Genomic DNA, 27,040 nt, shown 5'->3' with positions numbered 1-27,040 from the left:
GTCGGCGGATGATTTGGTTTATGCGAAGGTTGGTAGGGTGGAAGGTGAGCACCAGGGGCGTTCTGTCCTTGTTGCGGTTGGAGGGGTTGGGTCTGAGGGCGGAGGTGCGGGATGTGGACGAGATGCGTTGGAGGGCATCTTTAACCACGTGGGAAGGGAAATTGCGGTCTCTAAAGAAGGAGGCCATCTGGTGTGTTCTATGGTGGAACTGCTCCTCCTGGGAGCAGATACGCGGAGGAATTGGGAATACGGGATGGCATTTTTGCAAGAGGTAGGGTGGGAGTCATTGTTTTTACCTCGTTGATTTTAACCCTACTGCGAATCCTCTTGCAAGGATGCCTGCCTTGAAGAAGTTTTCCTCCTCTCTCTCGGATGCTGCCTGAATTGCTGTGCTCTTCCAGCACCACTGATCCAGAATCTGGTTTCCAGCATCTGCAGTCATTGTTTTTACCTCAAGGAATCCTCACACCTGCCTATTGACTGCCTCAGGCAAGCCCCATGCTGATTGCAAACATCATAATGCGGACGTTGTCCATTGAGAGTCAGAGTGAAATTGCCTCTTCTGTGTAACATTCTGGGAGGGAGTAAGATGGATGAAATTGTTCACTTCAAGCGATTCAAGGCAGAGGAAGTGAATCCAGTGAGTTAGCAGATGTTGGAAAGTTTGAGTCGGGTATATCTCTCTCTGAAAGTTATTGTCAGTATTTGCTCTTATCTTTATACGTTTATTTGCCTGCCGAATATGGTGGCCTCTTTCTCAATGTTCTTAAATATAGGATTTCAATCAGAGATAGTCAGGGTTTAAGAGGCAGTTAAGTTCTATCCACTCTCTAAAGCCTTGCAAATTTATTTTCTTCAAGTGCCCCATTCAATAAAATTTTGAAATAATGTATCACCTCTACTTCAGGTGATGACTTAAGTACACTGTAGGATCAGCAGGATAGAATTTTCAGACATAATTCTCAAATCAAGCTTGATCTGAAGATCTGACCGAGTCACTCGATCCATTTGGACAGGAGTATCATTGAACTTTAAATCTGTGAGGAGAAATAATTAACTGCTCCAGATAGCACTGTGTGCATGGAAAAATTCAGACTGATGAAATGACCTCCTCTAGACCATCTTAGGAGGGAAGTGAGAAACTGGTCACTGGTAGTAGCAACTAGAGGGAAAGGAAGTGAATCCAGGAGTTTGCAGATTTAGGAGAGGTTGGTTCCTATTTCTGTCTTATGGACGCTGACATCTTTTACTCTCTCAGTTTGACACATATTCTTGTCTGAGTAAAATAATGCCTCCTTCTTAGTATTCACAATTAAAAGAATGATTTACTCAGGTAACAGCTGATATTTAAGGGGAATAAATGATAGATATTTCTTGTGTTGTTATTTAATAGATATTCAACATATTGCTTATAGATCTATAAACAAAGTGTCATTATCATTGTTTCTAGTCTTGTAATACAATATTGTAGCTACATAATACATATACAATCAGAAAGTCATTATGATACAGGACACATTCATATCTTGACTCCACACCAACACTGCAAAGCAATCCAGTCTGTTCCATTTGCTGCTCTGCATGCTTGTCGCCCTGCAAATTCGCATCCATTAAGTGACCATCAGATTTTGATTTCAAATCGCTGATTGTTTTTGTTTGAACCTTGTCAGGAGCAAATAGAGACAGGCAATAAATGTTGGCTGAGCCAATGATGTCTACATTCTTTGAGTGAATAAGAATAAAAAAAGGCAGTAGTGCAGGTCATTGTTATTTTTCACATTCCTCATATATCTCATACAGCTCTATACTTTACTCAGTTCACCAAATACCTATTTAATTACAGGAAACGTAAGTCTGTCACTCAGCATGAATCATCACCTTTTGGAGAATTTATAGTATGCGTATTAGGTAAAGCAGAGTGAGGATGGAGACAATGCTTGGAATATGAGAGATTTTTGGGCACAAGAGAGGCAGGAATATTTGATTGAAACTAGAGTTGTGCTTTCTGACTCTCTATCCTGGACTGAAAGTGATGATGACTTTTATAATTTTTGTTTTGCAGAGCTGCTTGATTCTTTGGGATCCTGTGAATCTAAGAGTGAATTGTTTGACAGTTCTGACTGCTTCACAAGTTTTTAAACATTATTGTGACCAGAGAAGCAACATGACCTATGCACCACAGTAACAGTGTTCCCATGCAGATTCTGTGGAAAGGGTTTTAACCAGCTAAAAGGCCACAACAAACTTCACATCATTAATAGTGGGGAGAGACTGTACACATGTTCTGTATGTTGATGAACGGATTATTGAATCCTGAAGAATAAAAGGACAGCTGCATCATGATGAAACCATGTAAATGTGGGGATTATAGAAAGGATTTCTGTATCCCATTAGCACTGGAAACGCATCACCACTGTCACACTGGTGAGATGCTGTTCAGCTGCTCGGAGTGTGTGAACGGATTGACACCATCATCCAACCTGATGAAACGTCAGTGGGTTCACAGTGGAGAGCAACCATTCACTTGCTCTGAATGTGGGAGGGCATTTGTCCAGCCTGCAGATTCATCATTGAGTTGTCACTGGGGAGAGGCCATTTCTCTGCCCTGAGTGTGGGAAGAGATTTACTCATTTATCCAACCTGATGAGGCATCAGTGAGTTACCCACAGGGAAAGGCCATTGAGCTGCCCCAAGTATGGAAGGTACCGTGTGATTTTTACAGCCTGCGCATGTACCAATGAGTTCACACTGGGGAGAAGCCGTTCACCTGCTCTGAGTGTGGGAAGGGATTCGCTCAGACATCCAACCTACTGAGACACCAGCAAGTGGATTCTGCTGCTAATCGCATCCAGGACTGAACCACATTCCCTCTGACGCTTGGTGAAAGGGAAGCATTACAGGATTTCACAACTTTTACCCTATGGCCTGATTCTTTTGGAGTTCTTTTTACCAAAAGGTTGTTTTATCTGTGATCACATGGATCATCAATTCAGTGACTACTTTGAAGGTATGTAGCATTTAATTTGCAATTCTATTTGGAATCACACTGCACATTATATGTTGCCAGAGAGATGGATTGTGGGACTTACCAGGTTCTTTTGCTGAACATATTTTGGGTCTCCTCACAGAAGGCTGTTGCAGATTTGCTCTTGGGTAATGCGTAACTCACTTGTTTGAACTTTTGAGGGGAAGTAATTCAGGGCAATTTGCCTGCCTCTGCTCTCGGGGAAGAAAACCCAGGAGGTGACCTCAGTGAAAGGCAGTGAGCCTTGTGACAGGAAGTAGCCAGTTGAATAGTTAACAACAAACCAAAGAACTGTAGTTTCTGGAAATCAGAGACAAAAACTGAAATTGCTGGAGAAGGTTAGCAAATCTGGTAGCATCTGTGGAGAGAATGCAGAGTTAATACTTTGGATCCAGTGAACCTTCTTCAGTTCTCACCGACATCTTGTTGGCAGCAAACCACAAGTCACAAACTCATATAGAATTTGGAATGTGACATCATTGTGATGTGGGGATGAACAGGCATCAGATTATTGTGGAAAAGGCAGCATAAGTGAAAGAACAGATTCTCACTCAGCTGCTAAGAAAAAATAGTGTAGAAGGTGGAAGTGCGTCCAAAGGAGTGGTTTCTTTTCCCTATCTTTGGGATGAACATTTAAAGGCAAATTGTCAGACAATTAAAAAGTAATCCAGTGAAAATGGCTGGTGTTTCTCCAGAGAAAGTCATACCAAAAGGTAAAGTTATGTGCAATCTGTACCTTCTAATGCATTCAGTGTAGAGGAAAATAGAGACAGGAGGGATTCTGGTGAATTAATATTTGAAGGGAAGTAACTTTTTTTTCTCTGATAAGAGGTGAGAAAAATTGTAATCCTGAGAGTTACTGGCTCAATATAGATCTTATTATTAGAAAAAGATTGACTTTTCTTCAAGAAGTTCATTGTATGAATACGGTATATTTTTAGTAATTGTGTGCATACCCCATTGTCTACATGAATTTAGATTGTGCTCTGGTAAATGAGTGTTATTTTTGATGTTGTTTCCAAATTACAAACAGTAAGTGATAGACAGAGTTTAGCGATCCCACAACCAACGGATCCGATCTAAGCTCTGCAGTCCTTCCACATCCAGTCGTGAATGGCGGTGGACAATTTAAACAACTCACTGGAGGAGAAGGCTCCATAAATATCCCCATCCTCATTGATGGAGGAACCCAGCACATCAGTAGAAAGGATAAGGCTGATTCATTCGCAACAATCTTCAGTCAGAAGTGCCGAGTGGATGATCCATCTCAGGCTCCTCCAGTGGTCCCCAGCATCACAGATACCAGTCTCCAGCCAATTCGATTCACTCCAAGTGATGACGAGAAATGGCTGGAACATTGGATACTGCAAAGGCAATCGGCCCTGATAACATTCTGGCAATGGTACTGAAGATATATGCTCCAGAACTTACCGGTCCCCTCTTCCAGTACAGTTACAACACTGGCATCAACCCAACAATGTGGAAAATTGCGCAGGAATGCCCTGTACATGACAAATCCAACCTTACCAATCAGTCTCCTGTCATTATCAGTAAAGTGATGGAAGGGGTCATCAACAGTCCTATCAAGCAGCACCTGCTCAGCAACACCCTGCTCAGTGATGCCCAGTTTTAGTTTTGCCAGCGTCACTCAGCTCCTCACCTCATTACAGCCTTGGTTTAGACATGGACAAGAGCGCTGAATTCCAGAGGTGAGGTGAGAGTGGCATCAAGTCCACATTTGACCGAATGTGGCATCAAGGAGCCCTGGCCAAACTAGAATCAATAGGTATCGGGGGCAAAAATTCACTGGTTAAAGTCATACCTAATGCAAAGGAAGATGGTTGTGGTTGTGAAGGGTCAGTCATCTTAACTCCAGGACATCTCTTTAGGAGTCCCTTAGGGTAGTGTCCAAGGCCGACAATCTTCAGCTGCTTTATTAATGATCTTTCCTCTGTCATAAGGTCAGAAGTGGGTAAGTTCGCTGATGATCGCACAATGTTCAGCACCATTTGCGACGACTCAGATACTGAAGCAGTCCGTGGTTAAATGCAACAAGATCTGGACAATATCCAGGCTTGGGGTGACAAGTAACATTCACACCACACAAAGGCCAGACAATGACCATCACTGACACTCTAACCATTACCCTTGACGTTGAACAGTATTACCATCATTAAATCCCCCATTGTCAACATCCTTGGGGTTACCATTGACCGGAAACTCAACTGGACTCACCAGTTGGTATAGTGGATACAGTGGGTACAAGAGCAGGTCAGAAATGAGGGATACTGCAGTGAGTAACTCACCTCCTGACACCCCAAAGTCTATCCACCATCTACAAGGCAGAAGTCAGGAGTGTGATGGAATTCTCCCCACTTGCCTGGATGTTTGCAGTTCCAACAACACTCAAAACGCTTGATACCATCCAGGACAAAACAACCCGCTTGATTGGCACCACAACTACAAACATTCAGTCCGTCATCCGGCGCAACAGTGTGTACTATCTACAAGATGCACTGCAGAAATTCACCAAAGATCCTTAGGTGGCACCTTCCAAACCCACAAATGCTTCCACCTAGAAGGACAAGGGCAGCAAGTACATGGGAACACCTGGAAGTTCCCCTCCAAGCCACTCACCACCTTGACTTAGAAATATACTGCCGTTTCTTCAGTCTTTGGGTCAAAATCCTGGAAATCTCTCTCTACCAGCATGGTGGGTCAACTCACAGCAAGTAGAATGCAGCAATTCAAGAAGGCAACTCACCACCACCACCACGAATAGGGATGGTCTATCAATGTTGGCCAACCAGCGACGCCCAAGTCCTATGAATGGACGGGTTGGACCAAAGGATCTGTTTCCATGCTGTACATCTCTATGACTCTATGAATGAATAAAAATAAAATTCCAGGAGCAACACAGTTGGTCAAACCACTCTGTTTTAACCAAAACAGAAGAATTTATTTACACATGAGCAAAAGAAAATCTAATTTCAAGTAACTTTACTATTTGAAGACCCAACCAACACGAAAAACTTAACAAAGAACTGTGGCAATATCCTGCATCATCCCTTAACACACCCCTTGGCAAAAAGTTCAATTAAACACAGTTTCTTACTGGACACAGTTCACAGAGAGAGAGAGAGAAAAGATTAACATGGAGCTGTTTCTTTGAGTCCCTAGCTGAAATTAAGCAAAACTAGAAAAAACCCTGAACTTTTATCTCAAAGAAACAGCTCCATGCTGATTTTTTTCTCTCGCTCTCTCTGTGATCTCTCTCTCTCGATCACTGATCTCTCTCTCTGATCTCTCTCTCTGATTTCTCTCGCGCTCTCTCTGAACACTCTGATCTCTCTCTCCATTGCTCTCTCTGATCTTGCGCTCTCTGATCGCTATCTCGCGCGCTCTCTCTGTGATATCTCTCTCTCTGTGATATCTCTCTCTCTGTGATATCTCTCTCTCTGTGATATCTCTCTCTCTGTGATATCTCTCTCTCTGTGATATCTCTCTCTCTGTGATATCTCTCTCTCTGTGATATCTCTCTCTCTGTGATATCTCTCTCTCTGTGATATCTCTCTCTCTGTGATATCTCTCTCTCTGTGATATCTCTCTCTCTGTGATATCTCTCTCTCTGTGATATCTCTCTCTCTGTGATATCTCTCTCTCTGTGATATCTCTCTCTCTGTGATATCTCTCTCTCTGTGATATCTCTCTCTCTGTGATATCTCTCTCTCTGTGATATCTCTCTCTCTGTGATATCTCTCTCTCTGTGATATCTCTCTCTCTGTGATATCTCTCTCTCTGTGATATCTCTCTCTCTGTGATATCTCTCTCTCTGTGATATCTCTCTCTCTGTGATATCTCTCTCTCTGTGATATCTCTCTCTCTGTGATATCTCTCTCTCTGTGATATCTCTCTCTCTGTGATATCTCTCTCTCTGTGATATCTCTCTCTCTGTGATATCTCTCTCTCTGTGATATCTCTCTCTCTGTGATATCTCTCTCTCTGTGATATCTCTCTCTCTGTGATATCTCTCTCTCTGTGATATCTCTCTCTCTGTGATATCTCTCTCTCTGTGATATCTCTCTCTCTGTGATATCTCTCTCTCTGTGATATCTCTCTCTCTGTGATATCTCTCTCTCTGTGATATCTCTCTCTCTGTGATATCTCTCTCTCTGTGATATCTCTCTCTCTGTGATATCTCTCTCTCTGTGATATCTCTCTCTCTGTGATATCTCTCTCTCTGTGATATCTCTCTCTCTGTGATATCTCTCTCTCTGTGATATCTCTCTCTCTGTGATATCTCTCTCTCTGTGATATCTCTCTCTCTGTGATATCTCTCTCTCTGTGATATCTCTCTCTCTGTGATATCTCTCTCTCTGTGATATCTCTCTCTCTGTGATATCTCTCTCTCTGTGATATCTCTCTCTCTGTGATATCTCTCTCTCTGTGATATCTCTCTCTCTGTGATATCTCTCTCTCTGTGATATCTCTCTCTCTGTGATATCTCTCTCTCTGTGATATCTCTCTCTCTGTGATATCTCTCTCTCTGTGATATCTCTCTCTCTGTGATATCTCTCTCTCTGTGATATCTCTCTCTCTGTGATATCTCTCTCTCTGTGATATCTCTCTCTCTGTGATATCTCTCTCTCTGTGATATCTCTCTCTCTGTGATATCTCTCTCTCTGTGATATCTCTCTCTCTGTGATATCTCTCTCTCTGTGATATCTCTCTCTCTGTGATATCTCTCTCTCTGTGATATCTCTCTCTCTGTGATATCTCTCTCTCTGTGATATCTCTCTCTCTGTGATATCTCTCTCTCTGTGATATCTCTCTCTCTGTGATATCTCTCTCTCTGTGATATCTCTCTCTCTGTGATATCTCTCTCTCTGTGATATCTCTCTCTCTGTGATATCTCTCTCTCTGTGATATCTCTCTCTCTGTGATATCTCTCTCTCTGTGATATCTCTCTCTCTGTGATATCTCTCTCTCTGTGATATCTCTCTCTCTGTGATATCTCTCTCTCTGTGATATCTCTCTCTCTGTGATATCTCTCTCTCTGTGATATCTCTCTCTCTGTGATATCTCTCTCTCTGTGATATCTCTCTCTCTGTGATATCTCTCTCTCTGTGATATCTCTCTCTCTGTGATATCTCTCTCTCTGTGATATCTCTCTCTCTGTGATATCTCTCTCTCTGTGATATCTCTCTCTCTGTGATATCTCTCTCTCTGTGATATCTCTCTCTCTGTGATATCTCTCTCTCTGTGATATCTCTCTCTCTGTGATATCTCTCTCTCTGTGATATCTCTCTCTCTGTGATATCTCTCTCTCTGTGATATCTCTCTCTCTGTGATATCTCTCTCTCTGTGATATCTCTCTCTCTGTGATATCTCTCTCTCTGTGATATCTCTCTCTCTGTGATATCTCTCTCTCTGTGATATCTCTCTCTCTGTGATATCTCTCTCTCTGTGATATCTCTCTCTCTGTGATATCTCTCTCTCTGTGATATCTCTCTCTCTGTGATATCTCTCTCTCTGTGATATCTCTCTCTCTGTGATATCTCTCTCTCTGTGATATCTCTCTCTCTGTGATATCTCTCTCTCTGTGATATCTCTCTCTCTGTGATATCTCTCTCTCTGTGATATCTCTCTCTCTGTGATATCTCTCTCTCTGTGATATCTCTCTCTCTGTGATATCTCTCTCTCTGTGATATCTCTCTCTCTGTGATATCTCTCTCTCTGTGATATCTCTCTCTCTGTGATATCTCTCTCTCTGTGATATCTCTCTCTCTGTGATATCTCTCTCTCTGTGATATCTCTCTCTCTGTGATATCTCTCTCTCTGTGATATCTCTCTCTCTGTGATATCTCTCTCTCTGTGATATCTCTCTCTCTGTGATATCTCTCTCTCTGTGATATCTCTCTCTCTGTGATATCTCTCTCTCTGTGATATCTCTCTCTCTGTGATATCTCTCTCTCTGTGATATCTCTCTCTCTGTGATATCTCTCTCTCTGTGATATCTCTCTCTCTGTGATATCTCTCTCTCTGTGATATCGGATCTCTCTCTCTCTCTCTCTGTGTCGGATCTCTCTCTCTCTCTCTCTGTCGGATCTCTCTCTCTCTCTTTCTCTGTCTGATGTTGCAGGAAATTGCACCAGCTCTTCGTTAAGTTGCATTTTCGTGTTGGCTGGGTCTTCAAATAGTTAATTTACTTGAAATTCAGTTTTCTTCTGTGGGGCACGGATAAGGTAAATAGACAAAGTCTTTTTCCTGGGGTCAAGGAGTCCAGAACTAGAGGACCATAAGTTTACGGTGAGGAGGAAAGATATAAAAGACACCTACGGGGCAACGTTTTCACACAGAAGGTGGTCCTTGTGTGAAATGAGCTGCCAGAGAATGTGGTGGAGGCTGGTACAATTGCAGCATTTAAGAGGCATTTGGATGGGTATATGAATAGGAAGGGTTTGGAGGGATATGGGCTGGGTGCTGGCAGGTGGGACTAGATTGGGTTGGGATATCTGGTCAGCATGGACGGGTTGGACCGATGGGTCTGTTTCCATGCTGTACATCTCTGAGAGAACTGGCTACTCCCCTTTCATTGTACAAGTGTTTTTAAAAATAACTAATAGCCGTTTCAAGTAGATATTTCCAGATATATTGGCACCTGTGCCTTTACGATCCTTCTCAAAAAAAACCAAGGACAGAATAACTTCTTTTAAAGGGGCAGCATCATCACATCTCCCCCTTTTTAAAAAAAAGAATGACTGATCAATATCCAAAGATGGCTTCATTTTAAAATTGCTTAATCTTACATTGTTAGTACACCACAGTACATATACATTGACTATAATCATGCAAACATGCAGTACTACATTCTATTTCAGTCCATTTAATCCTGCCACCAAAAACCTCCGGTTTGCATCTAAGTTTGGACAACGCATCGGCAATCACATTTTCTCATCCTGCCATATACACAATTTTCAAATTGAATGGCTGTAATAACAAGTGCCATAAAAACAGTCTGGTATTTTTGTCCTTAAATTTCCACACAAACTTCAATGGGTTATGATCAGAGTATACGATTGTCTCAGATATTCCTGGTCATAGTCATAGAGATGTACAGCATGGAACAGACCCTTCGATCCAACTCATCCATGCCGACCAGATATGCCAACCCAATCTAGTCCCACTTGCCAGCTCCGGGCCCATATCTATCCAAACCCTTCCTGTCCATATATCCATCCAGATGCCTTTTAAATGTTGCAATTGTACTAGCCTCCATCATTCCCTCTGGCAGCTCATTCCATACACGTACCACCCTCTGCGTGAAAAAGTTGCCCCTTAGGTCTCTTTCATATCTTTCCCCTCTCACCCTAAACGCATGACCTCTCGTTCTGGACTCCACCACCCCAGAGAAGAGACTTTGTCTATTTATCCAATCCATGCCCCTCATGATTTTATAAACCTCTATTAAGTCACCCCTCAGCTCCAGAGAAAACAGCCCCAGCCTATTCAACCTCTCCCTATAGCTCAAATCCTCCAACCCTGGCAACATCCTTGTAAATCTTTTCTGAACCCTTTCAAGTTTCACAACATCTTTCCGATAGGAGGGAGACCAGAACTGTACACAATATTCCAACAGTGGTCTAACCAATGACCTGTACAGCTGCAACATGACCTCCAACTCCTGTACTCAGTACTCTGACCAATAAAGGAAAGCATACCAAACACTTTCTTCACTATCCTATCTACCTGCGACTCCACTTTCAAGGAGCTATGAACTTGCACTCCAAGGTCTCTCTGGTAACATTAACATTGAAATGTTGTGATGCCAACACCAAGCTCAAAGTCTCCTTCTCAACTGTTGAATACTTCTGCTGATGAATGTTCAATTTCCTGGAGAGATACCCGATAGGTCTTTCTATCTTCACGTCATCCTCATGGAAGAGCACAGCACTGACAGCCGCATAATAGCCACCTTGAATAGCTTCACGTAATTAGGTGGGGCTAACATTGTGGCAGTGGTTAACAGTTTTCAGGCTGTCAAATGCCTTTTCGTAGACCACTCTCCACTGAAGCATCTTACCTATCTTCAGTAATTCAGTGAGCAAAGCAGCCACTTGATAAAATTAATTGAATCCAAGAAATCGTAGTCCTGCTCTTTTTGTCGATGGTATAGGAAACTCCCAATTACCTTTGTTTTTGCATCCCGTGAACCACGTCCAACAACATGACCCAGGAAGGTAACTTCGGCTTTGGCAAAGTCACTCTTCAGCAGTCGATTGAACAATTCTGAAAAATGTTCCTTCCATGTGTGATTAAAAATCACCAATATTTAAAATTGGGTAAACTAGAAATGACCTTATTGGTTAGACTTTGAAATGAAACTGCCACATTTTTCATATCAAATGGCATGGCTTTAAACTGATCAGAGTCCATTCGGCGTTACGAAACCAAAATTGACTTTGCTCTTTCAGACAAAGGTACCTGCGAGTATCGTTGAGTAAGTCCAACTCAGTAATACAAGTTGCTTGTCCCACCTTTTCAACACAGTCTTCCAAACATGAATCAGATACGAATCTGTATCTGTGACTGCATTAACTTTGTGATAGTCCACACATTGCCATTGGGTACCATCTGGTTTTGGCACCATTATTATTGGTGAGTTTCAGTCACTGCAGCTGACTTTAAATCTGTCATCTTGGAGCATGTGTTCAATCTCCTTTTGAACCTGTGCAAATTTCAGGGGTTTAAGCCCAAAATGATGTAGCTTATTCAGATTGGCATGTCCTATATCTATGTCATGCACAATTAAGTTAGTACTTCCCAGGTTATTTCCACATATCTCGCCATGTGATAGTAATAACACTTTCAGGTCATTTTGATTTTCCTCAGGAAGGTAGCTCAATAATTTATCCCAACTTTTGATAACTTCCACATTGTCCAATTTCTTTTGAGTAATGTCAAATTCAGAATACTCTGAACTTGGTTCTTCCCTCTGTGTTGTAACCAATAACACAACCTCCTTTAACTTTCCTTCCCTGTCAAAGTACCTTTTTGAGCATATTCACACAACACATTCTGTGAGATTTATTTCTGTCTGGAGTCCTTATCAAATAGTTCAACTCACTCAACCTTCTTTTGACTTGGTGAGGTCTACTAAACCTTGATTTTAAAGGTTCACCTACCACTAGAAGTAACTAAGCGAGTGTTTGATTTCTTGTCAGCTTCCTGTTTCAGTGTATGCTGTGATACTTTTAAATGCTGTATAGCCAATTCCCCCACTTTATTTAACTGTTCCCTAAAGTTTAACACACAGTAAAACTGTGTGGTCTCTGAATTATGACTTACCAATTTCTCCCTAATCAATTTTAACGGTCCTCTCGCTTCATGCCCAAAAACTAATTTGGATTGATGGACTGAATTTGGTTGATTCATTTGGTGCTTCTCTGATAGCAGTAAGTACAAACTGAAGTCCTTTAACCCAATCATCTGGATAGTCTTGACTATAAGCCCTTAACATGGTCTTTAATATCTGATGCCACCTTTCGAGTACTCACTGTGATTCTGGATGGCATGCGGTAGATTTGAATTGATTTATTACTAAGGTGTCTATAACTTCCTTTCATGATTTTGACGTAAAGATTGACTCTTGATCTCTTTGTATCTCTGTGCAAAGTCCATATCTCGTGAAAAAGTTGAGTACCTCCCCTACAATCCTTTTAGCTGTGATATTGTGTAATGGAATAGAATCCCTACTTTGGTTCTTGAAGAGTCATAGAATCTCTACAGTGTAGACACAGGCCCTTCGGCCCAACAAGTCCACACCGACCCTCCAAAGTGTAACCCACCCAGGCCCAATCCCCTGTTATCCTAGGTTTACCCCTGATTATTGCATCTAACCTACATCCCTGAACACTATGGGCAATTTAGCATAGCCAATTCACCTAACCAGCTTATCTTTGGATTGTGGGAGAAAACCGGAACACCCGGAGGAAACCCACGCAGACACGGAGAGAATGTGTATACTCCCCACAGGCAGTCACCCAAGGCTGGAATCGAACCTAGGTCCCTGGCTCTGTGAGGCAGTAGTGCTAACCACTGAGCCACCATGCCACCCCTGGCCTTTGGAAATCTAGTGGACACATCCATTATTGTTTTATTTTAGGTAGGGGTCCTATGCGATCAATTAAGACTTTGTAGAATGTCCCCCAAATGCAGGAATAGGTATTAAAGGTGCAGGTTTTATTACTGCCTGTGGTTTTCCAATTACCTGTCATGTATGAGATGTGTGGCAAAATTCAACTATATCCTTGTGCAGTCCAGGCCAGTAAAAATGTTTTCATATTTTAGTTTGAGTTTTTCTTACCCTCCAATGACCTCTTACTGGTAGTCCGTGTGCTATCTGCAACACCTCCTTTTTATAACCCATTGGCAATACAACTTGATGAATGTCTACCCATTTCTCATCTGAGTGAAGACGTGATGGTCTCCATTTTCTCATTAAGACATCATTTTTAAGATAGTAGCACACTGAGATATATCTAGATTCTCCTTCCGTGTATGCTTTTTGATACAATTGCTGTAGTTTCCCTTCTTTCTCCTGCAACTCAGTTAATTTCTCTGAACTAAAGATGTCTGCTTTGTCTTCCTCCTGCTCCTGGTTTGTCTCAACCATTTGATCGAACAGGGTGTCTGCTTGTTCCACGTCAACTTTCTTATCTGTACTCTTTGATCTCTCCTGTTTCAACTAGTGACTTTGTGACTTCGTTACCACACAGTCAGGATATGCTTTCTGTCATACTTCAGTTGCCTGAGTTTCCACTGGCTTTTCAACCACAGTGGGCAGCACTCCTACCTGTGAACCAGTTAAATCGTTAGCTGGAGCTGAGAGTTTGTCCAGTACTCCTACCACGACTTCTCCATTCTTCACTGCACACGTTAACCTCACCCTCTGTAATTGAGTGCTTCATGTCTCACCGTGAATTCCCTTACTAGCACTTTTTCTGACAATAGTCCTTCAGAGGTACATATCCCATCATCTGTCAACATCAAAGATTGAGAGGATCTTGTATCTCTTAATATTGTAACCTCTTTACCTGCTGCTGCTGGCCTATACGAGTAAACTTTACCTTCGCAGGTATATGGTTTAAAAAAATTTGGCTCTTTCTCTTTAACCAACCTCCGATCAGGTTGAATATTCTGGTGCAGCTTTCCAGCCTCCACTGTGCTTTTCGTTACCACTCCAACAAAATTCACTGGCTCATCCTGTTATCCTACATCTGTCTCCCCAGTGCTTTTTCTAGCACACTAACACTGTGGCCTATTTCATTGCAGTGAAAACACCAACGCTTGTTAACTTCTCTTTCTCCTTCATGAGTTTCCTTTTTACCCTGTGGTAAGTTATCCTTATGATCTTCACCAAAATTTATCTTTACCTTTCCACATGAGGATTTCTCTTTTCCCCAATGTCTATCTCTCACTGATTGAAATTGATGTTGGAAGCCAAATTTTGATTTATGGGCCAAGTCATAATCATCAGCGGTTTCCGCTACTAATCTTGCCACTTTAATACTCTGCTCTTCCACATTGAGTTCTCATTACCTCAGGAACTGAATTTTTGAACCCCTCGAAAATAGTCGTCTATCTATGAGCATCATAGGTTTGCTATATTTTTAATGCCCCTATCCACCTATCAAAATTACTTTGTTTGATCCTTTCAAACCCAATGCAGGTTTGACCAGGGTCCCTCGTAGATTCCTGAAACACTGCAGGTTTCTGGCACATGCTCACAGGCAGTTAAAATGGCTTTCTTCACCTTCTCATAAGTCCCAGATACATCTTATGATAGTGATGCAAATACCTCACTAGCTCTAACTACAAGTTTTCTTTGGATCAACAAAACCCAGGTAGTCACTGGTCACTGCATTTGTTTAGCCACCTACTCCAATGAGATGAAAAAGGCTTCTACATCCTTCTCATTAGGTTTAGACAATACTTGAAAATATTTAAACAGATCGCCACCAGCTCTTTGGCTACCATGAGTTTGCTCATCCTCACTGAGCTTACCTTCAGCCTTCATCTCTATCCTCTTAAGCCAATCTTCCTATTCAAGTGCCAATTTATGAAGTTCAAACTCTCTCTCTTTCTTCCTTTCCTCTCTCTCTTCTTTCTCTCTTTTTCTTTTTGTCCTGCTAAAGCAATTCTGTCCTTTTTGTTCTACAAGGGTCTTTCATTCTTTTTCTCTTGCTTTTAATCGTAATTCAAAAAATTTAATTTCTCTCTTTTTTCTTTGCCTCCACATCATGATACTTCATTTTCAATTGAATTTTAGCCATCTCCAAAGATTCCATGGCATTTCCAGGAAATTTAAGTGCTGAGCTATTGTTGTGATTCTCTCCTTTGCTAACATAGAATAGAATAGCGCAGTATAGGCCCTTCGGCCCTCGATGTTGTGTCAACCTGTAGACCCAATCTGAAGCCCATCAACCTACACTATTCCATTTTCATCCATATGTTTATCCAGTGACTATTTAAATGCCCTTAAAGTTGGCAAGGTTGGTACTGCTGCAAGCTACTACTCTGAGTAAAAAAACTACCTCTGACATTTGTCCTATATCTGTCACCCCTCAATTTAAAGTTATCTCGCCTCATGCCAACTGTCACTATCTGAGGAAAAAGGCTCTCACTGTCCATCCTACCTAATCCTCTGATCATTTTGTATGTCTCTATGAAGTCACCTCTCAACTCTCCTCTCTAATGAAAACAGCCTCAAGTCTCTCAACCTTTTCTCATAAGACCATCCCTCTGTACCAGGCAACATCCAAGTAAATTTCCTCTGAACCCTTGCCAAAGCTTCCACATCCTTCCTATAATGCGGTGACCAGAACTGTATGCAATACTCTAAGTGCGGCTGCACCAGAGTTTTGTACAGCTGCAGCGTGACCTCATGGCTCCGAAACTCAGTCCTTCTGCCAATAAAAGCTAATACACAGTATGCCTTCTTAACAACCCTATCAAGCTGGGTGGCAACTTTCAGGGATCTATGTACATGGACAGCAAGATTTCTCTGTTCATCTACATTACCAAGAATCTTATCATTAGCCCAAGACGCTTTATTCCTGTTGTTTTTTCCAAAGTGAATCACCTCTCATTTTTCCACATTAAATTCCATTTGCCACCCCTCAGCCCAGTTCTGCAGCTTAATATGTCCCTCTGAAACCTGCAACATCCTTCAGCACTATCCACAACTCCACTTACCTTGGTGTCATCCACAAATTTACTAACCCATCCTTCTACATCCTCGTCCAGGTCATTTATAAAAATGACAAACAGCAATGTCACAAAACAGATCCTTGCGGTACACCACTTGTAACTGAACTTCAGGATGAACATTTCCTATCAACCACCAGCCTTTGTTTTCTTTCAGCTCACCAACTTTTGATCCAAACCTGTAAATCACCCTCAATCCCATGAGTCCATATTTTGTGCAGTAGCGTACCAAGGGAAACCTTATCAAACGCTTTAATGAAATCCATACACACCATGTCAAAGGCCTTATCCACCTGTTTGGTCACCTTCTCAAAGAACTCAATAAGATTTGTGAGGCACGGCCTACCCTTCAGAAAACCATGTTGTCTATCCCTAATCCACTTATTTTTCTCTAGATGATCATAAATCCTATCTCTTATAGTCCTTTTCAAACACTTTAACCACAACCGAAGTGAGGCTTACTGGTCTATTCTTACAAGGGTTGTCACTACTCCCCTCCTTGAACAAGGGGACACATTTGCTATCCTGCAGTATTCTGGCACTATTTGTGGAGACAATAAAGATCAAAGCCAAAGGCTCTGCAATCTTCTCCATGACTTCCCAGAGAATCCTAGGGTAAATCCCAGCCAGCCGAGGGGACTTATCTATTTTCACACTTCCTGGAGTTGCTAACACCTCCTCCATGTGAGCCTCAATCCCGTCTAGTCTAGTAGCCTGTATCTCCGTATTCTCCTCAACAACAGTGTCTTTTTCCAGTGTGAATGCTAATGGGAAATATTCTTTTAGCACTTTCCCTATCTCCTCGGACTTCACGTACAACTTACCACTACTATCCTTGATTGGCCCTAATCTTACTCTTGTCATTCTTATATTCCTGATATACCGATAGAAAGTTTCAGGGTTTTCTTTGACCCTATCTGCCAATGACTTCTTATGTAGCCTCCTGGCTCTTCTTAGCTCTCTCTTTAGTCTTTCCTCGCTAACTCGTAACTTTCAAGTGCTCCAACTGAGGCTTCACATTTCATCCTAACATAAGCCGCCTTCTTCCTCTTCACAAGAGATTCAACATTTTTAGTAAACCACAGCTCCCTTGCTCGACCCCTACTTCCCAGCCTGACAGGTACATACTTATCAAGGACATGCAGTAGCTGTTATTTGAATAAGCTCCACATTTTAATTGTGCCTATTTCCTGCAGTTTACTTCCCCATCCTATGCATCCAAAACCTTGCCTAATCGCATCATAATTGCCTTTCCACCAACTAATTCCTGGCCTGTGGTATATACCTATTCCTTTCCATCACTAAGCTAAACATATCCGAGTTGTGGTCACCACCACCAAAGTGCTCACCTACCTCCAAATCCAACACCTGGCCGGGTTCATTACCCAGTACCAAATCCAATGTGGTCTCGCCCCTTGTTGGCCTGTCTCCATACTGTGTCAGGAAACCCTCCTGCACACATTTGACAAAAACTGACTCATCTAAAGTAATCAACTATCTATTTCCAGTCAATATTTGGAAAGTTCAAATCCTCCATAGCAAATATCCAGTTACTCTCACTCCTATCCAGAGTCATTTTTTGCTATCCTTTCCTCTAATCTCTGGAACGATTCAGAGGCCTTTAGAAAACTCCCAACAGGGTGACCTGTCCTTTCCAGTTTCTAACCTCAGCTCGTACTACCTCAGTAGACGAGTCCTCAGACATCCATTCTGCTATCGTAATGCTGTCCTTGACGAACAATGCCACACCTCCCCCTCTTTTACCATCTTTTCTGTTCTTACTGAACTATCTAATCCCGGAACCTGCCACAACCATTCTTGTCCCTGCTGTATCCATGTCGCCAAAATGGCAACAACATCGAAGTCCTGGGTACCAACCCATGCTGCAAGCTCACTCACCTTACTCTGGATGCTCCTGGTGTTGAAGTAGACACACTTCAAACCACCTTCATACTTATTGGTGCACTCTTGTGATTTTGAAACCTTACTTCTGACCTCTCTACACTCAATCTCCTGGACTCTGGAACCACAATTTAGGTTCCATGCCCCTGCTGAATTAGTTTAAACCCTCCCAAAAAGCATTAGCAAATCCCCCAGGGTATTGGTGCCCCTCTGGTTCAGTTGTAGACCATCTGTTTGTAGAGGTGCCACCTACCCCAGAACGAGTCTCAGTTATTGTTATCCAAAACCCATCATCCTCCACCGTCTCTACAGCCACAAGTTCAATTCCTCCCTCTCCCTACTCCTCGCCTCACTAGGATGTGGCACAGGCAACAAACCAGAGATGATAACTCTATTTGTTCTAGCTCTAAGCTTCCACCCTAGCTCCCTGAATTTCTGCCTTACATACCCATCCCTTTTCTTATCTATGTCGTTAGTACCCATGTGGATCATAACTTGTGACTGCTCCCCCTCCCCCTCAAGGATCCCAAAAACATGATCCGAGACATCATGAATCCTGGCACCTGGGAGGCAACACAAAACCTCCTATCTGTCCCCCTAACTATGGAGTCACCAGTGACTAATGCTCTGCTCCTCTTCCCCCCTTCCTTTCTGAGCAACAGGAACAGGTTCTGTATTGGAGACCTGTAGCCCATGGCTTACCCCAGTAAGTCATCCCCTCAACAGTACCCAATACAGTACACTTATTATTGAGGGGAATGGCCACAGGGGTTCCCTGCACTGTCTCCCGGTTCCCTTTCCATCCCCTGACTGTAATCCATTTGCCTTTTGCTTATACCTGAGGTGTGACTGTCTCCCCGTAACTCCTCTTGATAACCCCTCTGCCTCCCAAATGATCCGAAGTTCATCCAGCTGCAGCTCCCTAACGCAGTTTTCAATGAGCTAGAATTGGGTGCACTTCCCACAGATGAAGTTAGCAGAGACACTAGTGGTGACTCTTACCTCCCACATTCTGCACATCCATTCCCATTATTCTAAATTCCCAAAGAGACTGTTGAAAAATAAAGAAAAATAGTTACCTTATCAATCTGGTGCACAGAACTCATCTTGTGGTTAGAGGATGAGGATGGGTGGGATACACTGCCTAAGTCGTGTTTCAGGTAACACAACCATCCAACTATATTACTACACTTACTCAGCAGCCTTGTGTCCTCTCCTGCTCAGCGTGCGCTCCACCTATTCACGAGATAAGTTTTTAAAAGAAGTGGTTCCTAGCAGTCCTTGCTCATCACTCCCGGATGGACGAAGGTAACTCTAACTCCAGCTTGTCTGCCAATTCCAGCAGTTTTGCCTTGTTCACCTGATGTAAGTCTTCCATCACCAGAAAACTTTGAGTAACTGAAAGAGCCATTACCACACCAAACACTGTTTAAACCAATTGAATTCAACACCCGGAACAGAAATCACTAACACCTGCCAGTCGCTGTCTTTCAGTCCAACAGCCCTAATCCCAAATCGGAACGATAGAACAAAACCCACAAAGAGCCCCCAATCTGTTATGGATGAGGCTAGACCTCTGAAAACATTTCAAGAAGATAGCCCAGACCCTAACTTTTCTAGTTATTTTAAGCAGATATCAGGTGAATATTCCAAGAGCAATGCAATTGGTCAAATCACCAGTTTTAAACAAAATACAATTTATTTACACGTGAACAAAAGAAAACCAAATTTAGAGTACCATATCTATTTGAAAACTCAGCGATGTGAATACGCACCTTAACAAAGAGCTATTCTGATTTCCTGCAACATCCCATAACACACCCATTGGCATAAAGGTAAATTCAGGCATAGGGTTTTACAGGAGAGGAATGTCACAGAGAGACAGGATCAGCATGGAGCTGGTTCTTTAGGTCACCAGTTAAAACTAACCCAAAACTAGAAAAAAAATGCTTTACTCGGAGAACTGGCCACTCGCCTTTTTATTGTGCAAGTGTTTTAATAAAAAAACTTAAAAGCTGTTTCAAGCAGATATTTCCAGACATATGGGAACCTCTGCCTTAACGATCCCTCTTGAGAAAAGCCAAGGACAGAATAACATTGTTAAAGGAGCGGCATCGTCAGGGGTCCTAGTCTTTCAGTAAAAGGATTATCATTGATCAACCAGGTTCTTCAGAATTGGAGAGTCTGTTTTATTAAGGAGTCATAGAGGTGTGCAGCATCTGTGGTCCAACTCATCCATTCCAACTCTATGTGCTAAATAAATCTAGTCCCATTTACCAGCATTTGGCCCATATTCCTCTAAACCTTTTCCAGTCATATATCCATCCAGGTGCATTTTAAACTGTATAATTCTACCAGCCTCCACCAATTCCTTTGAGGAGAAAGTGAGGACTGCAGATGCTGGAGATCAGAGCTGAAAATGTGTTGCTGGAAAAGTGCAGCAGGTCAGGCAGCATCCAAGGAGCAGGAGAATCGACGTTTCGGGCATGATTTGACTGAGACAAGGTGGGGGGAGGGGAAATGAGGAAAGTGGAGAAATCTGAGTTCATCCCTTGTGGTTGGAGGGTTCCTAGACAGACGATGAGGTGTTCTTCCTCCAACCGTCGTGTTGCTATGGTCTGGCGATGGAGGAATCCAAGGACCTGCATGTCCTTGGTGGAGTGGGAGGGGGAGTTGAAGTGTTGAGCCATGGGGTGGTTGGGTTGGTTGGTCCTGGTCTCATCTTAAACCTATGCTCTCTAGTTTTGGATTCTGCCACCCTGGAGAAAATACCTTGACCTATCACCCTGTTTATGCCCCTTATGATTTTATGAACTTCAGTAAGGTCACGCTTCAGTGTCTGATGCTCTAGGGAAAATAACCTCAGCCTATTCAGCCTCTCCCTATCACTTAAACCTTCCAACCCTGGCAACATCCTTGCAAATCTTCACAACATCCTTCCTATAGCAGGGAGACCAGAATTGAATGCAGTATTCTAAAAGTAGCCTAACAGTACAGCGCAACATGGACTACTAAAAGCAAGCGTACCAAATACCTTCTTCACTATCCTGTCGACCTGCGACTCTACTTTCAAGTAACTATGAACCGAGGTTTCTTTGTTCAGCAACACTCCCCAGGAGCTGAGCATTAAATATGTAAGACATGCCCTGATTTGCCTTTCCAAAGTGCAGCACCTCACATTTATCTAAATTAAAGTTATCTGCCATTCAGTGACCAGTCTGATCAAAGTCTTGTTGTACTCTGAGACAACCTTCTTGGCTATGCACTGCACCTCCAGTTTTGGTGTCATCTGTGGAGAGAAAACACAAGTTAATATTTCTCGTCTGGTACGATTCTTTGCAACTGAAAGGAGCTAGAAAATCATCCTTTTTAATCTGTGAGCAAAAGGAGTGAAGGGGTAAATGGAACACATTGCGGGAGTACCCACAGCAAAAGACAAAAGCATTGTAGAAGGCAGAATAGATGTGATTGGCTGGAGGACAACAGCACTTGCATTTTGTATTAGTCGGCAGTTTCAGATGTTGGGTCAAAGTGCCTCCAACCCCATGTGGGTCCGATTTTATTCCCAATCATCAAAGCATCGACAAATGGGAAACGGTGGGAGGACCAGAGGCACTCTGGTCCTCCAGCCAATCAGAGCTCTCTTACTGTTTGAGTGCAGACATTAAGCAATGAGCTTTTGAAGAAGGGTCTTGGACCTGCTGAGTTTTTCCAGCAATTTCTGTTTTTGGTCTTTTGACCTTCTGCAGCTACGCATTCCTGCCCAGCAAAGCTGCTGTTGCTGCTTCTCTCCCTCTCTCTGTCTCAGTGAAGATTGATCTCCACCCAGACTGAAACTTCTATCTCTGTCCAACGCCTGTGAGCATAATACTGTCTTTAATATTCCTTTTTTAAAAAGATATTGGGTTAAATTATTGACTTTAGCAACTGATGGGAAAGGAAGTGAAGAACATCAGGAATGGGCCAGAGGGCGAAAGTGAGAACTCCAGATGTCGGAAATCAGAGTCTTAAACAGAGTGGTGCTGGAAAAACACAGCAGGTCAGGCAGCATCCGAGGAGCAGCAAAATTGATGTTTCAGGCAAAAGCCCTTCTTCAGGAAAGGGCTTTCGTGATGAAGGACTTTTGCCTGAAATGTCGATTTTCCTGCTCCTCGGATGCTGCTGGCCTGCTGTGCTTTTCCAGCACCACTCTAATCTAGGAATGGGGCAGAGTCTGTCCAGCATGGATCTGTTCAGCAGCACATTCAGGAGAATGGGGAGGGTGTATATTAGGGACAGCAGAGTGAGAATGGTGGGAGAGAGTGTTGGGGGTGGAGGTTTACAGACTTGGGGGAAGAGAGAGCAAAAAGGTATTCCAGAGAAACTAGATTTGTCTGTTCTGAGTTTCTAATCTGATTTTATTCCTTTCATAATTCTTTTTACAGGATGCTAGAAGGGTATGATTTGCAGACAGAAACCTCAAACACCATGTGCAGACAATGACTAAATTAACCAGGACTTAAATAACCGTAACTGGATAAATGTTTGTCTGTTCTGTCGGCATCAAAGGTTTTAAACATCAATTTAACTGGAAGAGCAGTGAGATGCTCACCCCAAGTAGCGTGCTGCCGCTGGAGAGAGGCTGTTCATCTGCTCTGAGTGTGGGAAAAAATTCAGTAAATATTTCACTGTGTTAAAACATCAGCGGGCTCACACTGGAGAGAGCCCATCTACCTGTTTGGACTATGGAAAAATAATCACTGTTATCCAGTCTGCAGGTGCATCAGTGAGTTCACATTGGGGAGAGGCCACTTAAGTACTCCAACTGTGGGAAGCAATTTAGAGATTTATTTGGTCTACATGAACACCAGTGAGTTCATACTGGGGAGAGCCATTCATCTGCCCTGACTGTGGGAAGCGCTTACCACAGTCATCAAATCTGAGAAAACATGAGTGAATTCACAAGTGAATACAGGAGTTGGGTCAGCTGTTAATCAGCAACAACATTCATGCTCAATCTCTAAAATGTCAAAGAACAGTTACATGAGATTGTCATCATCTACAAGCTCCCCTCCGTGTTGCACTCCATCCTGCCTTGGAACTATATTGGCTGTTCCTTCACTGTTGCAGCGTCAAAATCCAGGAACTCCTCTCTGACAGCAGTGTGAGTGCCCCTGTACTACAAGGGGCCCTGTAGTCCCAGAAGGCAGCTCACCATCACCTTCTCAAGCAGGACAATTTGGGATGGGCAATGAGTGCTGACTTGGACATTGATACTGTGCCATGAATTAATTTAAAAATGAGGGAATATCTCATCCAAGCCTGAGCCATTTTCATTTGGACAGTGAGTGAAGTGAGTGGGTCAGAGGGTTTCTTTCGGCTGGACTGGCCGCTCTCACCACTTTGCTTCCAGTGAGGCTGGTGCCCTTTAAGTCAACGGGTGCATATTCCCAAGGAAATGTTCCATAAAATCTGTGAAGGATAATTATTTACAGCCAAAAATGAAATAATGTATTTCCTTCCACTACAAAATCTACAATGAATACATGTTTCTGCCTCATTGGTCTGGTCCTATACTATAGAATCGATCGACTCAATTGATCTCTGACCATATTTACGCTCCACGTGAGCCTCCACCATTCTCTCTTCACCTCCCCCTTCAGCATATCCTTCTATTCCTTTCTCCCTCATGTATGTATCCAGCTTCTCCTTAAATATATTCCTGCTGTCCACGTCAACCACTTGCTGTCCCTTTATTCTTGATTCATTCATAGGACAAGGACAACACGGGCTAAGCAACTTTATCACCTATCCCTAATCGTCCAGAGGGGTTAAGAGTCAACCACATTACTATGGCCTAGAGTCACATGTTGGCCAGACAAGGATGGTAATTTCCTCCCCTAAAGGGCATTCATGAACTGAATAGGTTTTTCCAACAATACTGGACTTTTTATTGAATTCAAATCCCTCCATCTACCATGACAGGATTCGAGCCTCGGTACCCAGAACATTATCTGGGTCTCGGGATGAACAGGCCAGTGATAATGCCACTAGGCCTCTCCAATGTGGGAGAGAGTTCCACATTCTCACCTGTCATTGAGTTGAAGAGGTTTCTCTTGTATTCACTAATGGATTTTAAAGCCGTTCATCACCTTGAAGACATCCGTCAGGTCACCTTTGAACCATTTTTTCAAAAGAAAAACTTTCTGGTCTTTCCTGAGAGTTAAATGCTCTCAGCTTTGGTGTTCTTCATGTGCTTCTGTGTGACACCGTCCCCAGTGACTCTTTCCTTTTTCAAAATGGAAATGATAAATGGTGACAGTGCTGCCAATGGCAACTAACCACAGTTCAAAGTAATTTGAACATCATCTCCCCGCTTTTCAATTCTATCCCACTTGGCAACACTAAGCAGACACTGTGACAACAGATGAATGGACACCACACAACCATCACCAGACAGGGGCATTCCCTACCAGTTGGGGTATACTTCAGCAGTCAGGGATATTCAGCCTCGGATCTTCAGGTGACCATCCTCCAAGACAGACTTCAGGACAGACAACAATGGAAAGTAGCTGAGCAGAGGCTGATAGCCAAGTTCGGTACCCATGAGAATGGCTGCAACTGAGAACTTGGATTCATGTCGGCCACTACACTCTCTCTCCCCCTCTTCCCCCTCTCCCCTGCATGCGCACACACATATAAGTCTGTGTGGTGAATTTGTATTTTCAAAATTATACTTACAGATTTGTTCTATTTTGCTCAAAAAGTACACAAATTGTGGGCAGTCATTTCAGACAGTCAATTCATATAATATTTTGTAAATTCCACTTTGGAAGTAGACCCAGTCTGAGTCACGATTGGGATACAGACAAACTCTGACCTCACACCTTTAAGGTATTGTCTGAGCTGAAATGTCACCTTGTTTTGTAAAACCTTAACTTACCTTGAGAATGTGACTTAAAAGAAGTTTTGGGATTTACGTATTAATAAACAGAAACCTGTAACCCCTTCTAAAAGATGGAAGACTTAACAGCAATTGAAGTTTGTTAAATATATCACTTTATTTGCATCACATTAATGTTTTGCTATAAATTTTGTGTTTTATGTTCCTACCATGTGAAGAAGGAGTGGTGCTCCAAACAGGAGTGCTTCTAAATAAACCTGTTGGACTATAACCTGGTGTTGTGTGATTTGTAACTTCCTCAAGAAGCTGGGCCGCCTTGCGAGGTATGAATCGGAGCTGTCGGAAAGGTAACGAACTAGCAGCTGGGCAAGGAAGACTTCAGAAACCCCCTGGGCAGATCACCAGGCCTGAGTGACAAGATACTGCTACCCCAGGGCGAGGAGTTTGTGAGACTGGGTAGGAATGATGGATAACCTTGGGTGGGGAGCGTGCAGATCTGGGGAGTTTTCAACTCCGAGGGTGGGCCTGAGGCCATGGGGGAATAATCACTGATTGCCATCTTGGTGAGGGCAGGGCTTGTCATAGAATCATTGAATTCTACAGTATGGAAACAGGCCCTTCGGCTCAACAAGTCCACAACGACCCTCTGAAGAGTAACTCACCCTAACCATTCCCCATTACTCTACATTCACCTAACCTGAACATCCCTGAACACTATGGCCAATTAACCTAATGTGCACATCTTTGGATTGTGGGAGGACCTGGGGGAAACCCAAGCAGACGCTGGGAGATGCACAAACTCCACACAGACAGTTGCCCGAGATGATATCGAGCCTGGGTCCTTTGTGCTGTAAGGCAGCAGTGCCAACCACTGAGCCACGGTGCTGCCCCATGTCACTGGGCAACTGACCGCCATCTTGGTGAGGGAAAGGTGTGTCTTTCTTCAGGGGTGAATCAATGAGGCTCTGATTGAGAAAGAAAGCCTGGGAGGTGGGCAGGGACTATTCAGCAACACCTGCTGGAGACTCAAAACCCTGAATCAGACTTGTTGTTTTGATTCTCTGTCGGCAGACAGGAGAACTGACTCTAGGGAAAGGAGAGGGAGGGAGAAAACTAGGATTGGAGGAAAGAGGTGGGGAGATGGGTTTGGATTTCAGTCCAAAGAAGAAGGTGTGGAATTAGATTTGGGGAACAGGAGAGGATAATGTTTTTTTGAAACTGGAATTGATTTCTGAATTTCTATCCTGCACTGGCAGTGATGACTTTTGTCAACTTCTTTTGCAGCATATTAGAACAGAAGGGCAAATATTAAACACCAAGCAAATTTTTTTGTCAAGTATATAAACAATTTGGATGTGAATATAGGAGGTATGGTTCGTAAGTTTGCCACTGACAACAAAATTGGTGGTGTAGTGAACTGCAAAGACATCAATTTCCGAGTCCAATGGGACCTTGATCAGATGGGCGGCACGGTGGCACACTGGGTGGCACGGTGGCACAGTGGTTAGCACTGGGTTCAATTCCCGACTCAGGCGACTGACTGTGTGGAGTTTGCACATTCTCCCCGTGTCTGCGTGGGTTTCCTCCGGGTGCTCCGGTTTCCTCCCACAGTCCAAAGATGTGCAGGTCAGGTGAATCAGCCATGCTAAATTGCCCGTAGTGTTAGGTTAAAGGGGTAAATGTAGGGGTATGGGTGGGTTGCAATTCGGCGGGTCGGTGTGGACTTGTTGGGCCGAAGGGCCTGTTTCCACACTGTAAGTAATCTAATCTAATCTAAGATGGGCAATGGCAGATGGAGTTTAATTTAGAAAAAGGTGAGGTGCTGCAATTTATTAGGGCAAATCAGGGTAAGACTTATACTTTTAATGGTATGGTCCTGTGGAGTGTTGCCAAACAGTGAGACCTTGGAGTGAAGGTTCACAATTCTTTGAAAGTGAGTTTGTAGGTGGATAGGGTAGTGA

At 43.0% G+C, this 27,040-nt stretch overlaps 1 long non-coding RNA gene across 1 annotated transcript in view; it reads left to right on the top strand.

The window, feature by feature from the left end:
- The window catches only part of LOC122543945, a 26,792-nt gene extending 1,456 nt beyond the window's left edge, over positions 1–25,336 (top strand). Inside the window, exons 2-3 of the long non-coding RNA XR_006310195.1 lie at positions 2,063–3,007; positions 22,621–25,336. This is a non-coding gene — a long non-coding RNA (uncharacterized LOC122543945). The remainder of the gene's footprint in view (positions 1–2,062; positions 3,008–22,620) is intronic.
- Positions 25,337–27,040: the final 1,704 nt, after the last annotated feature.

This window comes from Chiloscyllium plagiosum, chromosome 45 (genome assembly GCF_004010195.1).
Source record: "Chiloscyllium plagiosum isolate BGI_BamShark_2017 chromosome 45, ASM401019v2, whole genome shotgun sequence".
NCBI classification, from domain to species: domain Eukaryota; kingdom Metazoa; phylum Chordata; class Chondrichthyes; order Orectolobiformes; family Hemiscylliidae; genus Chiloscyllium; species Chiloscyllium plagiosum.
This window is presented reverse-complemented; position numbering and strand designations above follow the sequence as displayed.